The 13,419-nt window shown below is 44.3% G+C and overlaps 1 protein-coding gene across 3 annotated transcripts in view; it reads left to right on the top strand.

Moving 5' to 3' along the window:
- Positions 1–3,643: 3,643 nt before the first annotated feature.
- The window catches only part of CUL2 (cullin 2), a 93,546-nt gene continuing 83,770 nt past the window's right edge, over positions 3,644–13,419 (top strand). Inside the window, exons 1-2 of one of the 3 annotated variants that reach the window (XM_011995132.1) lie at positions 3,914–4,097; positions 4,373–4,380. The gene's annotated coding sequence lies outside the window, so the exon portion shown is untranslated. Of the gene's footprint in view, positions 3,850–3,895; positions 4,098–4,372; positions 4,381–13,419 lie in introns of those variants that run through there. The other 2 variants (XM_011995129.1, XM_011995131.1) reach the window with 2 other exon arrangements.

The raw sequence follows: 13,419 nt of genomic DNA, 5'->3' as shown, positions 1-13,419 counted from the left end.
AAAAAAAAAAAAAATTTTTATTGAGGACTTCGAAGAGCTTATGTTCATGTGGTTTATATCTATTGTATTAGGCTATTCTTGTATTATTATAATGAAGTACCTGAGACTGTAATTGATGAAATGAAGAGGTTTAATTGGCTCATGGTTCTGCAGGCTGTACAGGAAGCATGATCTTGGCATCTGCTCAGTGTCTAGGGAGGCCTTAGGAAACTATCTATCTATCTATAAATAGCTACTGTATTAGAAATTTAAAGGATAAAACTTTTTTAAATTGTTGATTAATTTTAGAAACAATAAACCAAACACATTTTGACATAAATTGCATGCTTTTATGAAAAATGACCATATTTTCCAAAATAAAAAAAATTTGATCAGAAGAAAAGGATTGCTTTTGTATTTTTGCAACTCTCTAAGTATTTGATTTAATAGAAGATAGCTAGGTTCTCTATGGTTGAAGTATATGAAGAAACTCAGGACTTTGAAAGAAAATTAAATAGTCCTTTTGGATAATTACGGATATTCTTCTTTAATACTGTAATGAAATTCAACAAGTGGTAATTTCTTCTTCTTTTCTTTTCTTTTTCTTTTTTTTTCTATTTGAGAGAAGGTCTTCCTTTATTACCCAGGCTGGGTGCAGTGTGGAGTGATCTTGGCTCACTGTAACATCTGCCTCCCGAGTTCAAGTGATTCTCCCACTTCAGCCTCCCAAGTAGCTGTGACTACCAGCACACACCACCATGCCTGGCTAAATTTTGTATTTTTTGTAGAGACAGGGTTTCTCTATATTTTCCAGGCTGGTCTCACATTCCTATACTCAAGAGATCTGCCCACCTCAGCCTCCCAAAGTGCTGGGAGGCATGAGTCACCAAATCTGTCCATTGTTCTTTCAAGTAAAAATGACCTTCCATTGTAATGACCAGATGGGTTCTTCTTGGCTACTGCACAGACAAAATTCACTGACACCAAGGTATTGCAGTAGATAAAGTGTTTAATTAACCCAAGGCCAGCCACATAGGAGAACTGGAGTGATCACTCAAATCAGTCTCCCCCTGGGTTGGAGGTCAGGGTTTTTATGGACAATTTGGTGAGCAGGGGGCTAGAGAATGGGTTCTGCTGATGGGTTGGGGATGGAATCATGGGGGTGTGGAAAACAGTCCTTGAGTGCTGAGCCTGCCCCTGGGTGGGGCTATAGGACCAGTTCTGAGTCACAAGTCACGAGTCCAGGTGGGGTCAGTCTGAAAAATATCTCAAAAAGCGATCTTCAGTTATACAATACTGATGTTATTTATAGGAGCAACTGGGGAAGTCACAAATCTTGTGACCTCTGGCCATATGACCCCTGAGCAGTAAGGGAGTATATTAATAGAAATATGCCTACACTTTAGCAAAGTTCACACCCCTCCCATAATCCTATTCTCGCTGCTTTTCATTAGTCTTCCAAAGGTGGTTTTTCATCCCTAAGCAAGAGCAGGGGTAGTTTTAGGGAGGAACTTAGCTTTCAAGTTAAACCATAAACTAACTTCCTCCCCAAATTAAGTTGGCCTATGCCCAGGAATGACCAGGAACACCTTGGAGGTCAGAAGCAGATTAAATTAATGAGGTCAGATTCTTTTTACTATCATATTTTGCAAAGGCAGTTTCACCATGAAAAATGCAGGTAGTTCAGCCTGTAAGTCAACCACACAAGTGCTTGTCTTCAAGACAGTCATCCCACTTTGGCATGCAGAAGTGTATGTGTATGTACCATTTCTTCACCTAGAGTGTTAGAAAGACTTGTATTCAAGGGCCAAAATTTAATAAAATTAATGCTTCTGCTTCATCCAGGATATTCCTAAATCAATAGTCTTAAAAACTGGGAATGTGTGGCAGTGAATACAGCGATCCAATGACCACCCAGACAGGTTGGTGGCACTGTCTTGATCCCTGCTAAGGCATCAATAGTGTCCCTATTCCTTTGTACCATCAGTACAAAAACGAACTCAGTCAAAAAGACAGAGGAGGCCAGGCGTGGTGGCTCACTCCTGTAATCCCAGAACTTTTGGGAGGCTGAGGTGGGCAGATCGCTTGAGCTCAGGAGTTCCAGAGCAGCCTGGGCAACACAGTGAGACCCCCACGTCTACCAAAAATACAAAAATTAGCTGGGTGTGGTGGCGCACGTGCCTGTAGTCCCCACTACTTGGGAAACTGAGATGGGGCGCTCACTTGAGCCCAGGAGTTTGAGGCTGCAGTGAAGTATAATCAGGCCATCGCACTCCTGCACTCCAGCCTCAGGGACAGAGGGAGACCCTGTGTCAAAAACAAAAACAAAACAAAACAAAAACCGGGGGGAGGGCCTGGCACGGTGGCTCAGGCCTGTAATCCTAGCACTTTGGGAGGCCGAGGTGGGTGGATTGCCTGAGCTCAGGAGTTCAAGACCAGCCTGGGCAACATGGTGACATGGTGAAACCCTGTCTCTACAAAATACAAAAAATTAGCTGAGTGTGGTGGCGGGCTTCTGTAATCCCAGCTACTTGGGAGGCTGACACAGGAGAATCACTTGAATCCGGGAGGCAGAGGTTGCAGTGAGCTGAGATCATGCCACCACGGCATTCCAGCCTGGGTAACAGAGCAAGACTCTCTATCCAAAAAAACAAAAACAAAAAAGGACCAGACATGTTGCATTGTTAACAAACTACTTGTTAACCTTGTGACCTCTGTAAAGGTCTCAGGGATTTCCAGAGGTCTGGGGACCACACTTTGAGAATCACTAGATTAAAAAGGAGGAAACACGGGAGGAAAAAAAGGTCACATAATGGAAACATATTGTTGAATTGAATTTAGTGTATAAAAACTCTTTAATGAAATAAAGAGTATAGACTTCAAGTACTAAGAGAAGCTAGAAGAGGAGGGATCCCTACAGTCCCTACAGAAGACTGTAGGGATTGATCAGGTCAGGAGGCAGGGTTTTAAATGGGCCTTGAAGGGTTGGTGCTGTTTGGAAGGGATGGGAGGGAAAAGCTTGCTGAATGGTATAAATGAACAAGACCCTGATGGTGAGCTCTTGAGGATATGAAAGGCAAAAAAGCACTACGGAGGGGCTTTTGTTCCCCTGTGGCCCTGCATATATGAGGAGGTGATGAGTAATTCTACATTTTTGTCAACTTTACTGTTTAAAACTCCAAGGGAGGAAAACGCTTCAAACTGATAGGCTTGGGGCTTGGTGAAGGTGGGCTATTAGTGACAAAGATGTGAAGTTTCTTTATCGAAAATACATGTATGTCCAAGAAGTTCTCTGTAGATAAAAACTAACTAGAAAAAGAGTTTGTCAGAGAGGAGAAGTAGTTTTACTAATATATTTTTGATCATTTGCAAAGCCCATGGAAGTGTGTGGCAAGACGATTGTGGTGTCTTAGGATATTCTCAGAGGTCTGAAACAAGGAAAACATACTTCTGTTGAAAGCACCATTCCAACATATTGTTATTATCAGTCCCTGGACTAACGGGTAGTGAGTGGGTACTGTGTCCATCAGCTCAGCGAACCGCAATTGCCTCATTGACAGCAAGCCCAGCAAGGAATCACTTGGAATATTAATTTTCGTGGCCTTTCGCAATCACATGAAGCTTGGCTCCCTGCGCTTGCCGTAATGCGGCCTCTACCATTGCTTTCCGGCGGCGGGGGGGGATTTGGCAGCAGCGGAAGAAGGAGACCGGAGGGTGTGTTTTGGGGAAAGCCGGAGGCAGAGGAGGACGATTGTTTTACGAATCCCGTGATCGGCCCGTCCTTCTCCCCTTTCCCCCCTCCCTACCGCCCCTGTCCCGCCGGGCAGCGGTGGCGGCCTTGGACTTCGCTGTCTTTCCTCGCGGAGACAGGTGAGTGTCGGCGCGCGGGCTCCCCAGGCTTCGCTCCCCACCCCCCGCGTCTCCGGGGCCGGTGGCGGCGGCCGGCCGGGGAGGCGGCCTCGGCGCACAGTAATGGCAGCGCTGTGAACAGGGGAACGCGAGCTGACAGCCGCCGCCGCCGCCTCCGCCCACCTTCCTCGCCGGGGCTTCGTCTTTCACTCCTTCGGGCTGCCTCCCCCTCCCCTTGTCCCCTGCCCCTTGCCCTGCTTCTGCAGAAGGTAACCCCGCTGAGGGTCGGGGAGCCGGGCTGCAGGCGCCGGGAAACTTCCCTTCCCGGTTAATGGGTGGCGGGGCTGGGGCGGAGGAGAGGAGTTGGGGGAGACGAGGTGTGGGGAGAGGGATGAAACGGGGAGGCCCGGTAAGATGGTATCCCGTAAGTGACCTCGGCTCCCCAGAGCGCTGACCCCTAAGCCCTGCCACCCCCTGGACTGGATCCTGGGCCTCCCCAATCCGATCTTGGCCGCCTCTCCCGCGGCCCCATTTTCCTCCGAAGGAGGGAAGGTGAGAGTGCGTGTACTCTTCTAAATATTTACGTGCTCACACGAATACACAACTCTGTGTGTTTGTGTGTGTGTGGGGGGCATCTCATGCATCCTTACCAAGAGTGTTTTCACTTTTGTTTCTGCAGACTGCAAAGATTGATAGCTTTGGGGAGGAGTATCCTACGTGCATGCTAGCTAGACCTCTTGTCTCAACACTTAGGGTCTGGTGAAATAAGATCCTCACAGGCTTTCTAGCACTTGCTTACCCTCTAGGGAGTCTGGACCATTCCCTGCCATTACGTGCAAGCAAATAAAACATCTGTGAATTGCAGACTGTTATTAATGTTAAGCCCACATCTTTGCCCCATGGATTAATATTAACAGTTGAAGGCCAGTACCCTGGGCGTTTAAATTTTGAAGATAAGATGCAAAATATTAACATTCGCTATAGATTGTGACTGTTCAACATAAACGTCTTTGAACTAGACCTGGCCCAAGCCTACCTTCGTAGTAAAGTATGGGAAATAATCACTTTGATCTGATTGACAACTGACTACATAATAATCGCGTAAAAACTTTCAAAACACTGTTGCCTACCCTTTAGAATCTTACATCCCTTTTCAAGACAAACACATGAACATAAATTAGCTATACTTTGCTTCTTTTGCCCATATACAGTATCTGGAAGATGCATACAAAAGAGTCACGTGAGGTAACAGAAGTACACAGTTTTTTTGTTTTGAGATGGAGTTTTGCTCTTGTCGCCCAGGCCGGAGTGCAGTGGTGCGATCTTGGCTCACTGCAACCTCCGCCTCCCCGGTTCAAGCAATTCTTCTGCCTTAGCCTTCCATGTAGCTGGAATTACTGGCATATGCTACCACGCCCGGCTAATTTTGTATTTTTAGTGGAGACGGGGGGTCTCACCATGTTGGCCAGGCTGGTCTCGAACTCCTGACCTCAGGTGATCCCCCTGCTTAGGCCTCCCAAAGTGCTGGGATTACAGGCCTGAGCTACAGCACCCAGCCCACAGTGTTTTGAATTACTTGTTTTTTTCAGTTGCTGTTTATGAGTTGGGGGAACATTTCTACAATGTGCATGCACATAGCGTAGGAAAAATTCCTTTTCAATTGCCTTTTGAGTATTTGGATGTTCTCCTGCATCTGAAATACTCTCCATTCTCCATCCTTTCTGGTGGCTTTAAGTGTTCTATAATTGTGAAGATTATCCATGTCTTTCACCCTCAGCAGTTTGTCACTAAATTAAATGTTATGGACCTTCTTTAAAGTCGTTTTTGTGTTGTCTGTCAGTTGACAAATATTTATTAAGTACCTGGTTTATTTGTCAAGCAGTGCTGCAGGCATTAAAGATACAAGGGTAAACAAGACACATTACATTTCTTTTTTTTTTTTTGAGATGGAGTCTTTCTGTCACCAGGCTGAAGTGCGGTGGCACGATCTCGGCTCACTGCAACTTCTACCTCCCAGGTTCAAGCAATTCTCCTGCCTCAGCCTCTTGAGTAGCTGGCACTACAGGTGCATGCCACCACGCCGGCTAATTTTTGTATTTTTAGTAGAGACTGGGTTTCAACCTGTTGGCCAGGATGGTCTTGATCTCTTGAGCTCGTGATCCACCCTCCTCAGCCTCCCAGAGTGCTGGGATTACAGGCGTGAGCCACTGTGCCTGGCCGACCCATTAAATTTCTATCCTCGTGGAGTGTCAATTCTGGCTTGGGATGGAGAGACAGACGGTAAATAAGAAGTAATCTCAGAGAATAAGTGCTGTGTGGGAAATAAGGTAAGGAGTTGTGGTAGTAATTGGGGGATTACTTCAGATACTGTAACCGGAAAAGACCTTCCTGAGGTAAAGTTTGAAATTCTGAGGGAAAAGTGTTCCTGTTTTAGGGAGGAGCAAATGGAAAAACCCTGAGGTGCTATCAAACTTGGATCCAACAAACTGAAATTGGCTTAAGGTGGACCCTTATAGAGATTAAAGGTGGGTCCTAGCCAGGGGCTGGATCATGTTGGCTTTTGTTCTTATGATACATTAAAAGGCTTTTGGAACTCTTCTAAACTGGGAGTGATAAGGTCTGATTGAGAATCAGACTCAATTGGAGAAGAGGAGAGATGCAAGGAGACCAGTGATAAGAGCAGTGGCTGTGGAGGGTTAAGGTACAAGTGAAAGGTTTTGAGATTTATTTTGGAGTTGAAGATACTTATTGAAATTGTCATGTTTTAGATGAACATGCAGTGGGACAGGGGTCACTCCCGGATTTTTGGCTTCCGCTGGAGAATGATGATGCTGTGTACTGAGATGAAGAAGGGTGGGGGGAAGCAGGCTGTTGTATGGGATGGGGTTGGGTTGGACATGTTAAGTTGGATCTCATTGTTCAAGTGGAGGTGAGAAGTAGGTGATTGGAAATAAGTGTAGAACTTAGTGAGAGGTTGAGGAGTGATTCACTCATTCAACAAGGGCTTCTCAAGCACCAGCTTTAAACCAGATTTGTGGATATAGTAGTTTAAAAATCTCTGGCTTCATGGAACTTAACTTCTAGTGAAGAGAGAAAGATGGATATGGAGAGTCCTCAGCATTTATTTATTGGTATACTAATGTTTTTAACAAAAACTATATTCACATGACTCAGAATTTAAAATGTTAGTCTGGGCAACATGTTGAGACCACATGTCTACAAAAAATAATTTAAAAAAAATTTGCCAGGCATGGTGGCACATGCCTGTAGTACCCACTATTGGGAAACTGAGGCCAGATGCCCAGGTTGGAAGTGGCAGTGATCTATGATTGTACCACGGCACTCCAGCCTGAGTGACAGAGTGAGACCCTGTCTCTAAAACAAACAAACAGAAAACCAAAATATACAACTGTTAATAGGGAATAGAATGAAAATCTGTCTCCACTTCTTGTACCCTTGTCATCCAGCTTTCCTTGGAGCCAAACATTGTTAGCTGTTTCTTAGCTATCCCTGGAAAAAATATTTGTGGACATATAAGCAAATATTGTCCCCACTTTGCAGAAATGGTAGTACACTTGCTTTGACATTTGTATTTTTTAGAGTGTTAGGTAGTACTTAAGTTACGAAATAGGATGAGAACACAGAGAATGTAGAAAGAAGAGGAGAAAACTGGAGTACTGCAGTGTATTCTGATTTGGTCCCTGCCCTTGTTAAGTTCATTTGTTTATTTATTTATTTATTTTGAGATGGAGTCTTGCTCTGTCACCTAGGCTGGAGTTTGAATTTTTAGTAGAGATGGGGCTTCACCATGTTGGCCAGGCTGGTCTCATTAAGTTTTTGACCTACAGGTGTGGAGTTGTTTAAAAAGCTGTTTCCGGCCAGGTATGGTGGCTCAGGCCTGTAATCCCAGCACTTTGGGGGGTTGAGGTGGGTGGATCACTTGAGCCCAGCAGCTTGAGACCAACTTGGGCAACATGGCGAACCCTGTCTGTACAAAAAATATAGAAAGTAGCCAGGTGTGGTGGTGCATGCCTGTAGTCTGAGCCACTAGGGAGGTTGAGATGGGAAGATTACTTGAACCCAGGAGGTGGAGCTGCAGTGAGCCACTGTACTCCAGCCTGGGTGTCAGAGCAAAGAAGGACTCATTGTGTTACCCAGGCTGGTCTCAAACTCCTGGGCTCAAACAATTCTCCCACCTCAGCCTCCATAAGTGTTAGGATTACAGGTGTGATCCACTGTGCCCGGCCTTATTTCTTTTTTCTTTTTTTTTATTTGAGACGGAGTCGCTCAGGCTGGAGTGCAGGGGCTCAGTCTCAGCTCACTGCAGCCTCCGCCTCCCGAGTAGCGGGGACTACAGGCACCCTCCACCACTCCCAGCTAATTTTTGTATTTTTAGTAAAGACGAGGTTTTACCATGTTGGCCAGGCTGCTTGTTTCTTTATTTTTATCTTTTTGAACTTTCATTTTAGATGCAGGAGGTACACACGTCGGTTTGTTAGCTGGGTACATTGTGTGATGCTGAGATTTAGGATACAATGATCCCATCCCTCAGGTGCCGAACATAGTATCCAAACGGTTTTCCACCTTTACGCCTTTCCTCCCTCACTGCAAAAAGCTGTTTCTTTTTGTGAGACTTTACAAAAGTTTGCACTGTTTCTTTTGTGTTCTACCTTATCTGCCTGTTCTTTGTGTATTCTGGAAAAATGTCTGGCTATGATTGAAAGCAATGTTTCATATGCACTATCAGTTTTGGTTTTTTTTTGAGATGGAGTCTCGCTCTGTCTCTGCCTCCCGGGTTCACACCATTCTCCTGCCTCAGCCTCCCGAGTAGCTGGTACTACAGGCACCCGTCACCATGCCCGGCTAATTTTTTGTGTTTTTAGTAGAGACGGAGTTTCACCACATTAGCCAGGATGGTCTCTATCTCCTGACCTCGTGATCTGCCCACCTCAGCCTCCCAAAGTGCTGGAATTACAGGCGTGAGCCACCGTGCCTGGCCCAATCAATTATTTTTATTTTTATTTATTTATTTTTTTTTTTGAGACGGAGTCTCGCTCTGTCACCCAGGCTGGAGTGTAGTGGCGCGATCTCAGCTCACTGCAAGCTCTGCCTTCCAGGTTCACGCCATTCTCCTGCCTCAGCCTCCCACGTAGCTGGAACTACAGGCACCCGCCACCATGCCTGGCTAATTTTTTGTATTTTTTTAGTAGAGACGGGGTTTCACCGTGTTAGCCAGGATGGTCTCAATTTCCTGACCTCGTGATCTGCCCGCCTCAGCCTCCCAGAGTGCTGGGATTACAGGTGTGAGCCACCACGCCCAGCCAGTTATTTTTTATTACTGTTTTTTGAGACGGAGTCTCGCACTGTCGTCTGGGCTGGAGTGCAGTGGCGCAGTCTCAGCTTACTGCATTCTCCGCCTCCGAGGTTCAAGCGATTCTCCTGCCTCAGCTTCCTAAGTAACTGGGATTACAGGCTGCCCAGCTAATTTTTTTGTATTTTTAGTAGAGACGGGGTTTCACCATGTTGACCAGGCTGGTCTTGAACTCCTGACCTCATGATTCACTTGCCTCAGTTTACCAAAGTGCTGGGATTAACAAGTGTGAGCCACCACGCCCGTCCTACTATCAGTTATTTTTAAGTAAATTGATGACAGGATCGGCCCTAGAATCTTAATATTAGGAAGACTTATGACTGGCTCATGTTAAATCTTAGAAGAACAAGCAGTGATTTGGAATGTTGTGAGATTTATTACAAGTTATTGATCTATGAGATGTATGACTGAACCCTCTCTCAGTAATCAGTTAATCACAATATCTATTCAGAGTGATTTGGCTCTGTGCCTGGGTTTGAATCTTAACGGTAATGTATCTGTCATATTGCAGTTAGCATAATCTTTGGGTTACCTTTAAGAATGTATAGATTTCTATGTCAGTACTTTATATTTGGCTTTTCATTGGGAAAGGCTTATTGGAGACAATTCCTTTGATTCTTAAAAGTTTTGAGACAGTAGTATGTTAGGTTAAGATTGTTGTGTTGAATCTGTAGAAACTTTTGGGGTGTCTTGAACCCTGTTGATTTTTCTTTTGGAGGAGGAGAGGTGGGGTATTTTCTTTTGCTTTAAGGTGGGGTATTGTCTTGTTTGCTTATTTGAGACAGAGTTTCACTCTTGTCACCCAAGCTGTAGTGCAGTGGCCCGATCTCAGCTCAGTGCAGCCTCTGCCTCCTGGGTTCAAGTGGTTCTCCTGCCTCAGCCTCCCAAGTGGCTGGGACTACAGGTGTCTGCCCCCAAGCCTGACTAATTTTTGTATTTTTAGTAGAGATAGGGTTTTGCCATGTTGGCCAGGCTGGTCTTGAACTCCTGACCTCAAGAGATCCGCCCTCTTCGGCCTTCCAAAAGTGCTGGGATTACAGGCGTGAGCCACTACACCTGGCCTCTTTTATATAGTTTAACATTATAAATAATATTAGTTATATCTATTAATTCAGTGACTTAGTCTTTTTATATTGTAGGTTGCTTTTCAAAGAATGAAACATGGATTTACCATATGTAAATTTTAAAAAATATCTTAGCCTTGTTTTAATTCAGTTGAAGGAGAGAAAGTACAGGTTATATTCCAGGCTGGTTTTGAACTTCTTGGCTCAAGGTTTCCTCCTGCCTTGGTCTCCCAAACTTGTTGGGATTACAACAGGCATGAATCACTGTGACCCACCTATGTTTTATAATCTAATCCTATCAGTATTTTCTTGCTCTGATTTGTTCCAGTTTTGACCTTTAGTTTAGCCTGTGTCCTTTCGACATGCCCCCCACCCTCATTTTGTGGGGGGAAAGCACCTTCTGTTTTCTGGCATCATAGATGTTCTAGGTTCAACTTGTATTTTTTCCTGCTTCAGCCTTGGAATCAATCACTTTTCCAAGGAGGAGCTCTGGTTCCTTTTATTGGAGAATAATATTTAGAAACCAAGATCTAAGTTCTATGTGTGCTCATCGCCACCGTGGTGTCATTGCTCCTAGGCCCTTCTCAGTGAACAGAGCTAGAAATATATGTATATTCATCCATGCATACACAAACATCTATGTGTATATCCTTTTATCTGCATGTATATGTGTGTTTGTGTATTCAAAACCATGAGTTTGTAAATGATGCCTTTGACTACAATTCATTACCACAGGATTAATGCTTGCCTTACCCCTTTATTTATAACTGCTGTTCTCTGACAGTGGGAAATAGAAGATAACTTTCTTTTTTCTTTTTCTTTTTTTTTGAGATTGAGTCCAGCACAGGCTGGAGTGCAGTGGCTCGATCTTGGCTCACTGCAACCTTTGTCTCCTGGGTTCAAGCAATTCTCCTGCCTCCACACCTGGCTAATTTTTGTATTTTTAGTAGATACGGGGTTTCACCATGTTGGCCAGGCTGGTCTCGAACTCCTGACCTCAAGTGATCTGCCCGCCTTGGCCTCCCAAACTGCTGGGATTACAAGCATGAGGCACTGCTCTCAGCCAAAGATACCTTTCTAATAGTCATAGTAATTATGTAAGTAGTGTATGGTTACCAAAATAATGAATAATATGACATCAAGAGAAAGATCCCCAAGTAGTCCTGAGCCTTCAGAAAAATTTTATCTCAAAATATTTCTCTTTTATTTGATAATAGTCTGAACCAAAAATAATATTTTGTCATCATAGTTTCAAGTATTGTTTTGATTAGAATGCATCCATTTAAAAATTTTTAGAGAGCATTTTGCAGTGAGATTCAGATACTTCTCTGATATCAGAACTTTGTACCTGTGATCTAGTTTTTAAGCACTTAAAACGTGCATAACATAAAATTTACCAATTTAACCGTCATTAAGTGTATAGTTTAGTGGTGTTAATTGCATTTACAGTGTCATTGTGACCCTCACCACCATTTCCAAAACCACCATTTCCAAAACTTTTTCGTTACTAGACAGAAACTGTGCAACCATTAAGCAGTAGCTCCCCATTTCCCTTTCCCCCAGCATCTGATAACGTCTCATCTTCTTTCTGTCTTTATGAATTTGCCCACATATATACTTTTGTTTAAGTAGGACCGTAAGATATTTTTCACTTTGTGTCTGGTGTATTTGACTTAGCATAATGTCTTCAAGGTTAATCCTTGTTGTAGCATGTATCTGAACTTTTTATTTTGAGAGACAAGGTCTGGCTTTGTTGCCCAGGCTGGAGTGCAGTGGTGTGATCATAACTCACTGCAGGCGAGTTTTTTTTTTTTTTTTTTTCAGTCAAGATGATGTCTTGCTGTGTTCCCAGGCAGGTCTTGAACTCCGGAGCTCAAGTGATCCTCCCATGCTGGCCTCCCAAAATGCTGAGGTTACAATCTTGAGCCGCCTCACTGGCTCTCTTTGGGATTATAAACAGGAGGTGTCAAGAAGGTTGCTAGAGGGATAATTGATATGCATCTGCCATAACTGTATCCCCTGTTTAATTATTCTTCCATGCCTGTGTCTTCTATAGCAGTGTCAGGACATAGGTTTTAATGTATGATATAGAAGCCAGCAAATACAGTAGATTGTAGTGGTGCGGTCACATCTTGGGCTCAAGCGATCCTCCCATCCCAACCCCCCTTGTAGCTGGGACTACAGGTGCATGCCACCACACCTGTCTAATCTGTATTTTGTAGAGGCGGGGTTCACCATGTTGCTCAGGTTGGCTGCGAACTCCTGGGCTCAAGCAATCTGCCTGTCTTGTCCTCGCAAAGTGCTGGGATTATAGGTATGGGCCACTGCACACAGCCAAAAAACGTGTTCTCAGTATTTCGATAATTTGTGTAAAGGCTGGTTGGTTCTAGCTTTGTCTAGTATTCATACAAAATGGGCTTGCTTGTCATGAGGGACTCAGAAATTCAAATTCTCTAACTTACCTGAGATCGGGGATACATATATGAGAATAGTTTTTAAAAAAATGTGGGTTGGTTTCTTAAATTCATTGACTAGATTATTGAACAAAAAATGAGAAAGCAGGTGAAAATGGCATTAAACTTCAAGCTGATAAGAGCGATGTGAAAACTTAAAGTACAGACTGTGCAGGCTTATATGGGAGTCTAAAGTTCATTGCGGAGAGGGGTCTTTTATTCTGGTGCAGTGGGTTTATTTTTGGAAACAGGTAGCTGCTTTTTTGAGACAAGATCTTGAACTTTTGGCCCAGGCTAGAGTGCGGTGGTGCCATTGTAGCTTACTGTAACCTTGAACTCTCCCTGTGCTCAAGCCAAGCTCCCACCTTAGCCTCCTGAGTAGCTGAGACTCCCTGCGGGCATGTGTAACCAGAGGGCCCAACTACTGTAATTTTATTTTTTGTAAAGACCAGGTCTCTCAGACCTCTCACCAGGTCTGTTCACTCTTTTTCCCAACTCATTTCTTTTTTCAAAAAGCATACTACTGGGTGGGCGTAGTGGCTCACACCTGTAATCCCAGCACTCTGGGAGGCCGAGGCAGGCGGATCACGAGGTGAGGAGTTTGAGACCAGCTTGATCAACATGGTGAAACCCCATCTCTACTAAAAAAAATACAAAAATTAGCTGGGCGTGGTGGCACACGCCTGTAATCCCAGGTACTTAG

This window comes from Mandrillus leucophaeus, unplaced genomic scaffold, assembly GCF_000951045.1.
Source record: "Mandrillus leucophaeus isolate KB7577 unplaced genomic scaffold, Mleu.le_1.0 Scaffold474, whole genome shotgun sequence".
In the NCBI taxonomy this organism is placed as follows: domain Eukaryota; kingdom Metazoa; phylum Chordata; class Mammalia; order Primates; family Cercopithecidae; genus Mandrillus; species Mandrillus leucophaeus.
This window is presented reverse-complemented; position numbering and strand designations above follow the sequence as displayed.